Genomic DNA, 11,367 nt, shown 5'->3' on the forward strand with positions numbered 1-11,367 from the left:
AGGGATAATTGTACCGTTAGTCCCTGTGGTATACTATAATTATTTTTTACTCCCTATGGTTTAAAAAGTTCATGAGAGGTCCTCGTGATATGGACACTGTACACTTGGCTAACAGGTGGCTGCATGTCAATGGCCACGTGTTAGATCCGGTTATAACTAAATGCACATTTTGCTGCGTGTATTGTGTACACGTGGCAGATTGTCTGCCCGTGTACTATGATACACGTGTCCACTGTGCCACATGTATCACAGTACACATGGCAGACAGTCAGCCGCATGTATTGTGTACACATGGCAAATTGTCTGCCGTGTGTACTATGATACACGTGGCCAGGTGGCATCTGACTCTCACAGGAAAGTGACACCTGACTCTCTCCAGATATCGGCACCTAGCTCTCCCCAGATAAAGGCACCTGGCTCTCCCCAGGCCTCGGCCCCTGGCTCGCTACCGATGCAGGCATCTGTCTCGACCCCATAATCTGGCCCTTCATCGCTGATGGTGCTGGCATCTGTCTCAACTCTATAGCCGGCATCTACATCTCCCCCGTCTGTAGCAGCGGGAACCTATCATCCTGTGTCTCACAATCTGATCCACAGGGCGTAGGTCCAGTATAGGGATACGAAAAGTACGGCGCATAACCATGTGGCCCCATCCCCTCTCGCACCCACCATCGAGTCACATGACTCGGTGAGGTGATCCCCATCTGTGAGAACGTCGGCGGCATCTCATATGGAGAACAAGAATATCCAGCTGTGCTGGTGGGCCCGTGATCTGACGTGGACACGGCCACCGTACCCGGCAACAGTGATCTGTACGTGGCATCTGGGTGGTGTGGCCACCCTGCAGTATATAGTGCCGTCGAAGCTGTGGGCGTGGTCGTGGGGGCACGGGTAGGCGGGGTGCTCGATGTGCACAAGGAAGGAGTATCTGGTCTATCGATACCTGCGAACAAATGTAGACAAATTAATTAAATTTTGTATTTCATATATTACTAATGAATATGCAAATTATACAATGAAATTTAGGCAAATTAAAAAATTATATTGAGTTCAAGCGAATTGTACCAACAATAAATATATCAATCATTGTATAACGGGAGCTTCAATCGGATCAATGTCGGGCCTGTTGTACTCGAATTCATCATTCATATTGGGTTGTTCATCAGTGGCTAGTACGAGCGGTACGCACTCGTGATAGGTTGTACCTGTCTCATTACTCCCTTCCCCCTGACCAACGTTGTACACGTTGCGCGGTTTAGTCCTCACTGCACAAACCCAATTTGGGTTCCTTCCATCTTCGACGTAGAATACTTGATCTACCTGAGATGTAAGCACGTACGACTCGTCATTAATCAGTTCTCCCCTGTAGATGAGGTGATTGAAGTTGACAAACACTAGGCCATACTCGTCCATTTTGAATCCTCTGTCCATCGTGGGGTTTGCCCAATTGCACTTAAATAGGACGTACGTAGTCCTGTCATAGTACTCGACCTCAATTATATCGGTTAACTGCCCGTAGCACGTTTCACCTTCAACGGTTGGAACACATACGCCACTGTTCTGAGTCCGCCTTCCCACATCATGGGCAAGCGTGCGGAACAGTTTTCCATTTATCATGTACCTGTTGTACTTGACTGCTGTCTCTTTTAGCCTTCTACAACGCATAACCAATTTATGGCCCAATTCCTCCCTACGTTGATCGTTCAGGCCATCGACTTATGTTATAATTACAAATATTAAAGATCACATTGGTTAATTACACTGAACACTCAGAAAGAGGCATGTCATTGTGATTGATAGGTATTGTTTGTGCAAAATGAATGGGGAGTCTGTGGACCACCTTTTTCTCCATTGTGAGGTTGCTCGTGCCTTATGAAATGCCATTTTCAGCCGGTTCAGTTTGTCATGGGTTATGCCTCTTCAGGTGGTTGATTTATTTGTCTACTGGTAGACGAGTGGTCACTCTTGGTGTGCTATAATGTGGAAGATGGTTCATTCTTGCCTTTTTTGGTGTCTATGGATGGAATGAAATGATAGAAACTGTGAAGACAAAGAAAGGACGATTGAGGAACTTGGAACTCTTTTTTTTTATTCGTTGTTCTCTTGGACAACTGCGTTCCTAACTCCCTTAGTGATTAGCTTTCATGATTTTTTTTGTTCTTTTTTCTTCTCCGCACTAGTTGCTTCTTGTATACTCCTTGTGTACTTGTCTGCTCTTTATGTTTTTTAATGATATTTCTCTTACTGAGGTATTTCTTTTTTGATTGTGACGTTTTGGGGAAGGTGAGAGAGCTTGGGTTTTTATGTTTTGCACAGTTAGATTTTAAATTGTGAATATAATGATTGCTTTTCCCTTTTTTCCCCATTTTCTCAGATTTGTATTTTCAACCTTATTGATGAGTTTGGTTCTATAAAGTTTTTTGATTCATCAAAAAAAAAAAAAAAAAAAAAACTATGCAAAATAATTGTTAATGTACCTTTTTTGTTTAAAATGAAATATTTTCTCGTAGTTTGGAAACATTTTTACCTTTTAAGGACTTCTAAAGAGTGTTGTGCTCAAAAGTCATGAAATATGTCTGTTTGAAAAGGAGATCCTCAGTGCTGTGTAATTTTAAATATGTGAAGCATGTTACTAATTTCTGATTCTCGGGAAGGGGTCAAGGTTGAGCTGGGTTGTCTTCATTACTTGTGCAAATTCACACTAATTTTAATGCAGCATTCGATGGCCATTGGTAATTATTTTGATGTTGTCCTTCCCAAACAACAATAAGTTCCTTCTGCAGGGACCTGGCGACTGGATACCTTATTCCCCATTCCTTTTCTATTGAACTTATTTGTTTTTCTTTTCTTTTGTTTTTGTTTTTTTTTTTTTTTTTTGTTTGCTGGAAATTTCATAGTTGTTATTTCTTACTATATTCAAATTTTACCACGAGCTACTTATAGTTATCTTAATTGTTCTAATTTTGTTGGGATCTATAAAATACATTGCTTACTCATGGTTGATGTGATTAGGATAAAGGCTTGAGAGAACTTGCTGCGGAGGCTCTTTCTGCTCTTGTCAAATATGATCCTGAATATTTTGCAAGCTCCATAGTGGAAAAGTTAATTCCTTGTACTCTCTCATCTGATTTGTGCATGCGCCATGGTGCGACTTTGGCAGCTGGTGAACTTGTTTTAGCTCTACATCAATGTGATTGTGTTCTTTCCTCTGGTTGGTACTCTTACCTTCTTCAAATTTATGTAGTTGATCCAAATCAGAATGCAAGTACTTATTCATAGTACTCGCACTGTCTGATAATAGATTATGTGCTTTCCTTTTTTGGTTGTACCATAATTGATGAAAGTTTTCGAAGAAATTTAACTTCCTATGGTACTCTTAGATTTGAATCCACATTTTTTCAATTTTGAACTACTTTCTTACAGATTTGAACTGGTCTTTTTTGGTCCATCTAAGAGTATGTTAGGAAGTGTGTTTGTTTTATTAAACTGTGTGTCATTTGTAGTACTTATTGCAACACAGAGGGAGTATTAAAGACTTGTTATTTATGGTCCTTCTAGAGTTATTAGTCTCTGATATACTAAAAGGTTTTTCTTTAAGGGTCTTCACTTAGTCCATATTTTAATGCTTGCTTCTTTAAGAATGGAATTTATAGTGCCAGGTGTTAATTTTTTTTTCAGTTGTGTCATTAAATTTGGGTTGGAAAACAGAATATTTCAGTAACATTTTAGAAGCACTTTGTCTAGTAATGGAACTGTGCATAAATTCTCATATATATAACATGTCAAATGTGAAATTAAAGCCTGGATATTACTGAATAGTGTAGCATTAAAAGTATGGTAGATTAATACAGCATAAGATATTACATGAAATTACATGATCATAACATTTAGTTTTTACATCTATTAATTTGATTTAGTTCTAAGAGTTACAAAATATATTAAGACATGCAATATATAACGAGGTAAAATATATGAACAAAATCTAAGGCATCATACCTCGAAAAAAAAAAAAAAAAATCATAGAAAGACTCGAAACAAATTTCACAATTGAACAAGAGAAGAATATAAACTTTTTTCTTTGTAAATGACTTGCATTGAATGGTTCTTGCTGAAATGCACCAAAATGGGTTCATCCAATAATTTTGTTTCTATGTAATTGGCAATTATGAATTAAAATATGTATGGATACTCTAGAAGAAGATTTTTTTTTTTTTTTAAAAAAAAAACTATGGATTTGTTTGGTAAAGTTTTTTTTTTTTTTTTTTAATTATTTTTTATGAATCAGATTTGTTTGGTAAAGTTTTTGACAAGTGTTTTTGATTTGGTGTTTTGAAAAAGTGAAAATCGAAATGTTTTCTGTAGAAGCACATTTGAAAAAGTGATGTTTGGCAGCGTCACATTTATGAACTTGTTTGGTAATTGAAGTGTCACTTGAAAAGTGTTTTGATTTAACTCTGATTTTTTTTTTTTTTTCAAAACATTAAAAAAAGAAAATGAAAAATATTGGGCTTGCTAAAAGCTGGCTTCCACGGTGGCGGCCGGCACCCCTTGTCTGTGAGGGGTGGAGGCCGCTAGATATATTCGATGGAAAATGTTAGATTTACAACACCAATACAACAACTGTACAACAATCCCTCACATGAGGGTGAGTCCCATATACTGGGGCCTACCCTCATGTGAGGGGTTGTTGTACAGTTGTTGTACAAGAATCAAATCCCATATTCGATAGCCATTGCAATGACTGCCCCGTAGATCTAGTGACCACCAAGGTGGCTGCCACATAGATCTAGCAGCCACCACGAGTAAATATGTCGTATCTTGTCGGCTATTTGGTAGTATCTTGTCGGCTATTTTCATTAGTTGGTAAATATGTCCTCTTCTGTATCCTAGCTTATGAATAAAGGTGATTAGCTGCTCGTTCTCATCTTATGAATGCAGAAACATGTAATCATTTTGTCCAATTTCTCTTTTACAACAGATAAACAGCAGCTTGTTGCTGGTGTAGTTCCTGCTATCGAGAAAGCACGGCTTTATCGTGGAAAGGGTGGAGAGATAATGCGTTCAGCTGTTTCCCGGTTTATCGAATGTATCTCTATATCTCATTTGTCATTAACAGGAAAGACAAAACGAAGTTTGCTTGAAACTTTGAATGAGAATCGTAGACATCCCAATTCTCAGATACAGGTAGTTGTCTTTTGGTATGATTATTTTGCTCATCAGCTGATGTTATTTCAATGCAACACCCTGAACTTTTGTTCCCCCCTATGATGTACAGAATGCTGCTATTAATGCTCTCAAACACTTTGTTCGAGCGTATCTGGTTGCTGCTGACACTGAAGGTACTGGTGATATAACGTCAAAGTACTGCAAATGCTGACAGATCCGAATGTTGCTATAAGAAGAGGATCTGCATTGGCACTTGGTGTTTTGCCTTATGATCTTTTGGCTAATAGGTGGAGGGACGTGGTTTTGAAGCTTTGTAGCTCTTGTGCTATTGAGGTAAATCTACTAGAAGTTGCATTTGTCATTGAAATGTTCCACTTTTATAGAACTAGTGAATGAGTCACATAACTACTTATTTTTTATGTGCAGGATAACCCAGAAGACAGAGATGCTGAAGCACGGGTAAATGCTGTCAAAGGATTCATATCTGTCTGTGAGATGTTAACTCGGGCTGGAGAAGATTCAAATATCCAGTCTAGGGACATGTCTCTGTTTCTTCTGCTAAAAAATGAAGTGATGATGAGTTTATTTGAAGCTCTAGAGGACTATTCTGTTGATAACAGAGGTGATGTGGGTTCTTGGGTTCGTGATGCTGCTATGGATGGCCTGGAGAGATGTACATATATCCTTTGTAAGAGAGATTCCACTGGTTCTACTAGAAGATCAGATGAAGTTGAACCTGTACAAGAGCTTCCAAATTCTGTCATGGTTAAAAATAACCAGATGGACTCGCTTTTTGATGCAAATCTTGCTTCCATCTTGGTTGAAGGAATTTGTAAGCAAGCTGTAGAGAAGATGGACAAACTAAGAGAAGCAGCTGCAAAGGTTCTTCAAAGGATTTTGTACAACAAAATGGTTTATATTCCGTATATACCTTACAGGGAAAAGCTGGAAGAACTTGTTCCTAATGATGCAGGTTTACAATGGGGTGTAAGTATGCATAGGTCATTTCTTTTACAGTTTACTTAATAAGTAATTTGAGTTCGGACCTTGTGTACTTGCTTGTAGGCACCCTCTTTCTCATATCCACGTTTTGTAGAGTTACTTCAATTTGATTGTTATAGCAGACCTGTCCTATCTGGGTTAGTTGCCTCTACTAGTGGTTTGCAAGATTCACTGAGGAAGGCATCAATCTCAGCATTGTTAGAGTTTCTTCAAGCAGTTGGAACAGAAGACCTCAATGCGAAAATGTCCAGAGAGTTTATGCTCTCTAATGACATCCTTTGGATTTTTCATCAGTACAAAAGATGTGAAGAGTGATTGTACCCACTCTGAAGGTAAAATCACTGAGAAGCTCTTGGTAGGAAACATGACTATTTTCTGCTTTACTTAAAAAATAGAGATAATATTGAAGGGCTCTTTTCCTTATGACTTTTGCTCTACAATTAAGATACCCACACTTCGTGTATTGTGATGTGGCTTGCTCTGATCAGACTGCAAAATACATAAATAACTGAATAGTAGATGATCTTATTTCCTATTTTTTTTAACCCAGTCATTTCCTGCAGTAGACTGATATATCTTCGTCTCATATCATGAGAACAAGAGACATCTACAGAACACCTATTTTTAATTTGTTAAGGAATCGAAATAGGCTCTGTGTAATCAGACTATATTTTTTCTTGTTGACAAAGTGTACAAGGAGAAAAAGAAGTGAGACTTACGTCTGAAGAAAGCAAACCTGCTTAATGGTTTGTTGCCTTGATTGGTTCCCTTAATCCGAGGCTCAAGTCTTCCCCATTTATCTAGATTTGAATATAAAGTCATGAGCTGTAATCAGATATGCGTGCTATGGTGCTATAAGCCTCATTGATTGTTTTATTTATAAAAAACTATACCATTTTTATGCAGGTTGCCTGCAGTTTTTGTAGTCTCTTTGGTTCCATTTGTGCATATCTCATCTTACATTCAGTCTAATGCAGAGTATGTCTGGATCATCACCATCTGATTATGGCTGCATAGTTGCCTATATCAGCCATTCATTTTTATTAGCTAAATTTAGCAACAGAGAAGTCATAAAAGAAAGTTGTTTAACAATAAATTGAAGCAAGTTGGATTGCTAAAATGTTTTTTTCTTCAAGAATAACTATGATAATAAGAAAAAACAAAAAGAGTAAATATGAGCACAAAGATAATCAACTGTCAAGGTTCCCTATTGCCTTAGAAACTGTACCATACTCTACAAGACAGTAGTTGTCAATACTTTTAGTTTAATTAGTTCATTGTGATGATTAATCTTATTAATCCTACTAGAAACATCTTATTTCTGAAAGATTAGTTTAAGTTTGTAATTGAAGGTTTCCTTTAGTGAAAGTTATTTTTTATTTTTTGATAAGTATATTCAAAAAGCGCAAAGGGGCGCAACCCATAGTACATATGACGTATACATGAAGCCCTTAATTCAAAGAAAAAAGAGAGCACCTATCTATAAATTCAAAATAAGAACACTCATGCATAAAATGGATTTTTTCTCTCCACATAAACAACGTTTGTAGCATCATTTTCTTCAAGTTTATCAAATCAGTCTCACAATCTTCAAAACAGTGTGTATTTCATTCCCTTCATACACACCACATCAAACACAATGGAGCCATGCACCAAATCGGTATCAAAGTCCGATTGCCCTTCTGCCCCCTCCAACTCCCCTTTAGTGAAACTTGGCCATGATAAGACTGTATTTTGCATATTTTGGGTATACTGTGCATGATTTAATATTTTCTTAGGAAAAGCACACATAGCCCCCTCAAACTACCACCAAATTTGTAATATCTCCCACAAACTAAAGATTGCATCAATACCCCCCAAACTACCAAAAATTTGCAATGTTACCCCCCTCCAAAATAATAATAATAATAATAATAATCCAAACTATTTTTTATTTTTTAAAGAAAAAGGGGGTTGGAGGAGGGGCGGCCACCCCGCAAATGGCCAGAGAGTGGTTTGGCCACCACCTTTGGCCATATCTAGGGGTGGTCAAACCGCTCCCATGCTCGTTGGAAGTGGTTCGGCCACACCCTCAATTTTTTTCGGCTATTTGGGGGTGGTTTTGGCCACCCTCTGTTACAGTCCGCCACTCTCTCTCTCTCTCTCTCTCTCTCTTGGAATTTATAGGTTTATTATTCTCTTATTGAAAACTTTTTAGGGTCATTTTTGTCTTTTTTCGGGACATGGGGGTACATTGCAAATTTTTGGTACTTTGGAGGGGGCGTTGATGCAATCTTTAGTTTGTGGTAGTTTGAGGGGGGTATATATACTTTTTCCTATTTTCTTTGCATATATTTTATTTAGTTGTTTTATACTACTATACATTATAGGCCGATGGACTTCCTTGGTTTTAACATTTCTGTTGCATGTTTCTGCGCTCTACTTGTTGATTATGTATGTGCATGTGTACCAGTATATGTCAATGTGTATGTATTTTCTTTTTAAGAACAATGTCCTTCCTATACTACTGTGCTTTATATCCTTATTTTTTGAAGCTTTCCTTAGATGAAATTCTTCTTTATTTCAGACCATCGAGATTCTTTTCAGCAAAAAGATTATTTCAGCTCACTTTTACTAGCCCCAGTTCTTGACAACAATCATACTTAGCCACAAGTATTAGTCATTGGTGCAGTTTGGCCGCATCCATCTGATGGAGAGGGGCATCAGATGAATGGTACCTAATAGCCAAGTGTGATATTTGTTATATGTTTTATATTGATTGTTCTCTCTTCTAGGCTGGGATAAATTAGGCTTGTCTAACAAAAAATTTACATGGAATTCTACAAAGGTGAACTGGTTAAGAGGTTCCTGGATGTTGCTAATCATTTATCATCCCATCATCCCTTTGTCTGAACTCTGCAGAAATGTTGCAATTGTATTATCCACTAGATCTTTTAACATGGACCAAGTGAAGTTTCGTTCTTTTTCTCTTTTTGCAGTGGTGTTGACATGGACATTATACTTTTTTTTTGATAGGTAACATGGACATTATACTTAAATCATTTGTTATTGTATAAACCATTAAAAGCACGACTGTGGTTCCTTTGTGTTTTGGTTATATATCCCCTTTGCCATAAATCTTTGGTCTGAAGAAATTTTTAAGTTGACCTGCTGTCAATATCATTTTCCAGGCTCATACTCCAATCTTCTGTGCTGGTGTTCTGGCTTCCCTCACAATCGAATTGAAGGGGTCAAAGGACTTCTCTAAGTTATATGCAGGCATTGCAATACTTGGATATATTGCTTCACTTTTGGATCCCATCAACTCTCAGGCCTTCTCTCATCTTCTCACTTTCCTTGGCCATCGCTATCCTAAGGTTTGTAGTGTAGGGTCACAGGCTTTTAGTAGTTTTTTTCTCATAAATTCAAGTATCTACCTTTTTTTGGGGGGGATAATTAAACAGAACAAAATTTCTCACAGGCTCTACCAGAAACATCTTCATACGTGATCCTATATAGAATAACTGGAAAGTTTTAAATCGAAATAAGAGTATGAGAAAGAATTAAGCCCATAAAAGCCATAAATCTGCCACTTGATTAGCTTCTCCAAAAAGATGATTTATCTCAATATCCCCATTAATATTATTCAAAATTTTACAACAACCCTGAATTAAGTTAGCAATTTCCAGGGAATATTAGCCCTGGCGATAAGAGTGTGTATAAGCAGCTTAGAGTCTCCTGCAATATGAATCTTACATGTATGTTGATTACTGGCATGAATTAATTCTCATCTTAAAGTCATTGTTTCTATTAAAGGTAAATAGACACTTCCTCCACAATCTTTATTACCTGCTTCAATAGGCTGTCCTCTATCATTATGAATTGCCACTCACATTCCCATCCAACCTTTTCAGAACCATCAAAATTGAATTGCTTTTTTAATGGGAAGTTCCTTGCTTTTATTATTCTTTTACTCCTGTTCTCTCTAGGGGATAGTATCTTCAAAGCAACTCAATCATAAGCTATGAAGAAGAGTATGCTTGATTATGGATCCTTACTTTTTGGTTCTGTGCCTTCTTTCGTTTTAACTCTTATTATAACCCAGATACGGAAAACTTCTGCTGAACAAGTTTACCTTGTCCTCCTGCAAAATGGGAATCTTGTGTCGGAGGAGAGTATGGAGAAAGCACTTGAAATTGTGATAAAAGTGTGTGATTTTCATGTGGTTTTAAAAATTTAAAAATGCACATGAGATAATTTTTCTTTTCTTTTTTGAGAAACCAACCAGAAGATATCTACTGGAGACGTGTTATGCATCCTTAGAGCATTTTTAGTAGCCTCAGCAAATTAGTTTTTTAGCTATTTTGGTGAGCCAATTTGATGAAAACTCTTAAAAACCACTCCCAGCAGCCTTACCATTTTAACCAAAAAAATTTGATGACTGAAATTACTAGTCAAATTAGACCAGGCATTTTCACTCAACAACTCACTCACCAAATTTTGTTTCACATTTCTCTCTCACATGATTAGCACACTTTTTTCCTTTTTTCTCTCATTTTCTTTTCTCATCTCCCATCTCTCACACGATAATGTCCTTATTTCATAGATATAAATGATTTTTTATAAAAATATTATATAGAAAAAAAATAAAGAAATATGAAAAAATTATTATTTAAATGGAATAGTGAATATTGACTAGTTAAAATGGTGAGGCTGCTGGAGGAATTTTAATAAAGTGGCTCATCAGAATAGAAAAAAGTAATTTTTAGTTATTTTGGTGAGTAAAATTTGGTGAGGCTACTAGGAATGCTCTTATACGGTCTTTGTCTAATCTTTTCACTTTTCAAAATCACTATTAGATATGTGGCCACGTGTGGAACTCACATATCTAATTGTGATTTTGAATAGAGAAATAATATAAATACATTTTTTACACATCTCCTACGTGTGAGTCTCATAAATCTATTGGTGAAGTTGAAACTTAGTTGTATGGAGATGTGTAAAAATGTCTATGTATCATTTCTTTTAGAAAAAAGGAAGATGGGAAAAAAAACCATGGAAAAAAAAATGAATCATTTCTCTGTGCTGACCTAAAACCAAAATTATATGCAACATGTCCGTACAAACTTTTTGTTTTTGGGTAGGCCTAAGAGGTGTAGTACTTTTGTGGGAGAAAAAAGCTGAAGATAAAGATAGTTGTATAATAAATCCAACAATTGA

The 11,367-nt window shown here is 36.9% G+C and overlaps 1 pseudogene; it reads left to right on the forward strand.

Moving 5' to 3' along the window:
- Positions 1–241: 241 nt before the first annotated feature.
- LOC133879090 (tubulin-folding cofactor D-like) lies at positions 242–9,133 on the forward strand (annotated as a pseudogene).
- The last annotated feature ends 2,234 nt before the right edge of the window (positions 9,134–11,367 follow it).

This window comes from Alnus glutinosa, chromosome 10 (assembly GCF_958979055.1).
Source record: "Alnus glutinosa chromosome 10, dhAlnGlut1.1, whole genome shotgun sequence".
Lineage (NCBI taxonomy): Eukaryota > Viridiplantae > Streptophyta > Magnoliopsida > Fagales > Betulaceae > Alnus > Alnus glutinosa.